Here is a 5,354-nt window from a genome sequence, read left to right as displayed (position 1 = left end):
TCGTTCAGTTCAATCTGTCCATGTTTCTGAAGATATAACATCAAAAATTGTGTGGGTCTCCCACGTACGTCCAGAGATTCACACCATTAGACCAGATGGTCCTCCACATATCTTTCCTAGATTATCCTAGCTCTATTCCTGGGTATGGCTGAGATGGTTGAAGAGATTCACGAGTCACACATCTAATCTCTGCAGTACTAGCAAACACAGCCACACTCTTGACTTTCTCTCCAGAGCACACCTTTCTGAGAATGAATCTCTTAATTTAATGTCTTTTGCAATCTCGATAGACTGAGAATTCCCCAAATTATCAAATCCTAGATCCCTTTTGCTTAACCATTTTCCCCTCAATTTACCTAATTCCTTTGACATTTTACTATATGCAGCAAGAATAAATCAGACCACACCTTCAACACTTTGCTTGGAAATCTCCTCAGCTAAATATCCAAGTTCATTGCTTACAAGCTCTGATTTCCACACAACTGTAGGACACAATTCACTAAGTTTTCTGCCAGTGTAACAAGGATTGTCTTTCCTTAAGTTTCCAATAACATGTTCCTCATTTGCTTCTGAGCCCTTATCAACAGCACCTTTAATGTTCATATTTCTACGATTTTGCTTATGACAATATATGTATTCTCTAAGATGATGTAGGTTTTCTCTTCCATGCTCCTCACTTCCTTCTGAGATCTCACCAGAATCACCTTCAAAGTTGTTATTTCTACTGACAGTCTTTTCAATTCAATCTAGGACATTTCTATCAAGCTTCTCAGCATTCTTCTAGCTTCTACCCATTAGCCAATTCCAAAGCCACTTTCATATCTTTAGGTATTTGTTACAGCAGCATTCCACTTTTAGGTAGCAAAATCAGGTATTAGTTTCTTGTGGCTGCTGTAACAAGTGACCACAAACTTGGTGACATAAAACAATAGAGCTTTATTTTCTCACAGTCTGGAGGTCATAAACCTGAAATCAGCATCACTGGCCTAAATTAAGGGTGTCAGAAGGGCTGTACTCTATCTACAGGTTCTAGGGAGAATCCATTTTTTGCCTCTTTCAGCTTCTGATTGCTCACATCATTCCTTGGCTTCAGGCGGCATTACTCCAATCTTGAAGGCCAGCATCCTCAGATCTCTCTCTATTCCATCTTCACATTGCCTTCTCCTCTGTGTATCTCTTCAAATCTCTCTCTACCTTTCTTCCTTCCTTCCTTCCCTTCCTTCCTTCCTCCCTCCCTTCCTCCCTCCCTCCCTTCTTTCCTTCCATGTTCAGTTTTTATTTTCTCTAAAAACTGAGGTAAAGGGAACTCTTTAGAAAAAGAAACAATCTGCATGATTGAAAATGGAGGTCCTAACTTACACAGTGTTATATGTCAATTATATCTCAATAAGGCTGGCAATTTTTTTTAACCTTAAAAAAATAACTGGAAAAAGAAAATGGGAAGGTCCAGCTTCATACAGTGGCTTCAGGATGCTCAGAGGAAGGAACTAAAGTTGGCCAAAGTTAGCCAAGATTTTCCTGAGTTGTCTAGACTCAAGAGATGCGACTAGTATTCCAAAGAGAAAAGAGATCAGTCAAAAGTTTGAGTCTTACAGTCCCTGGAAATATGTAACCCTGATGCTCCTGTCGCCTCAGCTGAAAATGTTGGCTGGCATTTCTGGTATTGATGAAGAAACTGCCCCCAGTTTCCCAGGCTCTTCTGCCTTCCCCATGCCCACCTGGGATCTGCCCAGTCCTCCTGCCCCAAGAGAGCACTCTATTCATGAAATTCTTGGAGAAGAATCCTCTGCAGTTGTGAGCATCTCATGCTGTGAGCCAGCTTCACAAGAGCGTTGGGTGTGCCAAGGTTTCCGTAAGGGTCAGGAGAATCAGAACAGGGCAGGCTTTGCAACAGCAGTAAACCAGAAGGAAAATCCTTCAGGATGGTCCTTCTCCTTGGTCCCCTTTCATTATGGCGTGGACTTGGCCTGATAAGGCTGTGGCTCTTCTACCAGCTCTACTCCCACTGGATTTCTAGAAGCTCACAGCTGACGTTCCACAGGCACTCAGCCATTTTGTTACTTCAGGCCCTTGGAGATACCCAGGTCCTCTTGCGGTCATTGAAGTACTTGGCACTCAGGGGCTCCAGGCCCTCGGTTATGGCACAGTGCAGTCTGGTCTGTGCTCCCTTCTCCCACACCAATTTGACAAAGAGGGAGAAGAGCTACCAGAGCAGGCACAGCAGGAATGAGTATTGAACAAGCTCAGAGTGGACCATGCCTGGGTGCCCTGCACAGAGGGTGGCCCCCATCCGTTGGAGCCTCTTGGCCAGCTCCCAAGTAAAAAGTATGTTGGCCATCTTGCTGTGGCAATATGCAAAACCCCAGCTATAGCGCTTCTCACTCTCAAGGTCCTGGAAGCGAATCTTGCCAGCATGGTGAGCCACCGATGACAGGTTCACCATCTGTGCAGGAGCAGACTCCTTCAGCTGCTCCAGGAGAGAGCAAGTGAGAAGGAAGTGGCCCAGGCAGTTGATTCCCAGGTGGGTTTCAAAGCTGTAAGTTGTCTTGGAATATGGACACATCATCATTCCTGTAGTGTTGATCAGAATATGGAGCTGCTTTTGCACTGCCAGAAGGCTTTCAGCAAAAGCTCAGATGGATTTGGTATTGGATAGGTCCAGTTTCCACACCAGCACCTGGGAGTTCTTTGTATTAGCTCAGATTTCACTAGCAGCAGATTCCCACTTCCGTACATCTCAGCAGGCAATGCATACTCCTCTGCTAGCGAGCTCTCTGGCCGTCTCCTTACTGATGCCCATGTTGGCTCCGGTGATCACCACTATCTTCCTGGGAAGCTGCACATTTGTTCTCCAAATCCCACCAGCAAAGAACTTCCTAATGGACAGAGCTATCACATACAGGAAAGAAAGGAGGGAGGTGAGTAGTCCTAAGATAACCAGCATCTTTTCAACTTCTTTAGTTGCTGCTGCTTTAGCAAAAGCAGCTTCGACTCCAATTCTGGCTCCAGCCCCTGGTCTGGCTCCAATTCTTGGCTGCTTCTCTCTGCTTCTCCCTCCCACTCCTTTACCTCCTCTCTCTCCTGGACTCTGGGCATCTCTTATGCATCTCTTATGAGGATACACGTAATTGCATTTAGGACCCACCCAGATAATCCAGGATAATCTCCACATCTCAACAGCCTTAACTTAATCATATTTACAAAGAACCATTTTCCAAGTAAGGTAATATTTACAGTGTCCAGGGACTATGACCTAATATCTTTGGGGGCCATTATTCTGCCTACTGCAAGGAGTAAGTCAGATACCTTGTTCTGAAGTTCTGGGGTCACTGGGTTTGGAAAGGAGTGACTGGAGCTCTTTGAGGCCAAATGGGGTGGAAGACAGTGCAGCCTGGTGGGAGGGATGTGAGCTCTGTAGGCAGACAGACCTGAGTTCACTTCCCTGCCCCAACACCTGATGACTGAGTGACCTTGGGCAAGTCACTCAACCTCCCTGACTTTCCATTTCCTCCTCTGTGAAATGAGGTAATAACTGCACCTCCCTCACAGGGCTGTTGTAACTTGTGCTTGTAAAGCACTTAGCATAGGGCTAGGCACATAGTGAGTAATCTACGAACATTAACTGTTGTTATTATTAACTGATGAACATGGTGATAATAATACCATGCATGTATTCTGTGCTTACTCTGTTTTGGGTTCACAAGAAACCCAAACGCTCCCAGGAGCATGTGATATAGATGTCACAGATGTAGATTCAAGAGGCCAGAATTTGCCTAAGGTCAGACAGTCAACAAATAGTAGAGGGAGGAATGAAGACCATGTTTGGCTAATCCTTCACCACAATGCTAGTCTCCACCCCATGAGGAGATTGTAAACCCCAGCACCTGCAGAGAGCACGTGTAAATGATGAATACATCTACAAGCAGGAAAGCCTGTGGCCAGTTGTGTGGAGGGACTTGCCGACTGTCAGGGCTACAGACTATAGTGTGAGAAACCAGGATGGTGGAAGTCTCTGTGCTCAGCACTTTTCCACCAAGGGAACAGGAGAGACTCTCTGTGCTGGTGGTGGTGACAGACCCCTGTATGAGGGCAAGGCCTGCACCAGGACCCAGGATGCTGTGGACCTTCTGACTCCAGGATGGATGAATGAAAAGGCCAGCATTATGTGGCTGTGGGAGTTTCCCATATTGTCTAGAATATTGTTCATTGAGCTGAAGATTCTTTTGCTCTATAGTATATTTCCACTTCTCTTTTAAAAGAGTAAACTTTATATTGAAGTATAACATAAAGATGGAATTTTGCACAAACCATAACTATATCACTTGAGAGAAGCAGGGGAACTCAGAATCTGAGAGTTGGTGTTAAAGATAAATCATTGCTGCTGGGTATGAGATCAGAAAAATATATCTGCCAGTTTTATATCTCAACATCTTAGACTTTCTTGCATGTATTTCTGGCATGACTGATCATACAGATTGTTGCCATCTATGATGTTTTTTTTTAATAAAGTAAGGAGGTGAACATTTTAAAGATTTTTTAATTTATTGATTGATTGATTGATTGCTATGTTGGGTCTTCGTTTCTGTGCGAGGGCTTTCTCTAGTTGCGGCAAGCGGGGGCCACTCTTCATCGCGGTGCGCGGGCCTCTCACTATCGTGGCCTCTCCTGTTGCAGAGCACAGGCTCCAGACGCGCAGGCTCAGTAATTGTGGCTCATGGGCCTAGTTGCTCCGCGGCATGTGGGATCTTCCCAGACCAGGGCTCGAACCTGTGTCCCCTGCATTAGCAGGCAGATTCCCAACCACTGCGCCACCAGGGAAGCCCTTATGATGTTTTTTAAAAACAGCTTAATTGAGGTATAATTGGCACACAGTAAATTGTACATATTAAAAATACACAATTTGATAAGTTTATATTATATATAAATATATTCACCGTAATCAAGTTAGTAAACACATTCATCACTCTCTCATCCCCACTTGCATACACCTAAGCAAGCACTGATTTGCTCTCTGTCACTGAAGATTAATTTGCATTTTGTAAGGTTTCATGTAAATAGAAACATACTCTACGTACCCCGGTTGTCTGGCTTCCTTCACTCAGTATAATTATTTTGAGATTTATCCATGTTGTGTTATATGGACTCCAATTTGTTTATTCAGTCACCTGTTTTTTAAAACATTTATTTATTTGGTTGTGCTGGGTCTTAGTTGCGGCAGGTGGGCTCCTTTGTCGTGGCTCGCCGGCTCCTTAGTTGTGGCATGCGAACTCTTAGTTGCAGCATGCATGTGGGATCTGGTTCCCTGACCAGGGATCAAACCCAGGCCCCCTGCATTGGGAGCGCAGAGTCTTATC

General features: G+C 44.6%; 1 pseudogene; it reads right to left on the bottom strand.

Moving 5' to 3' along the window:
- Nucleotides 1-1,996: 1,996 nt before the first annotated feature.
- Nucleotides 1,997-2,944, bottom strand: LOC132357723 (retinol dehydrogenase 12-like; annotated as a pseudogene).
- Between the last annotated feature and the right edge of the window lie 2,410 nt (nt 2,945-5,354).

Source organism: Balaenoptera ricei, chromosome X (assembly GCF_028023285.1).
Source record: "Balaenoptera ricei isolate mBalRic1 chromosome X, mBalRic1.hap2, whole genome shotgun sequence".
Taxonomy (NCBI): Eukaryota; Metazoa; Chordata; class Mammalia; order Artiodactyla; family Balaenopteridae; genus Balaenoptera; species Balaenoptera ricei.
This window is presented reverse-complemented; position numbering and strand designations above follow the sequence as displayed.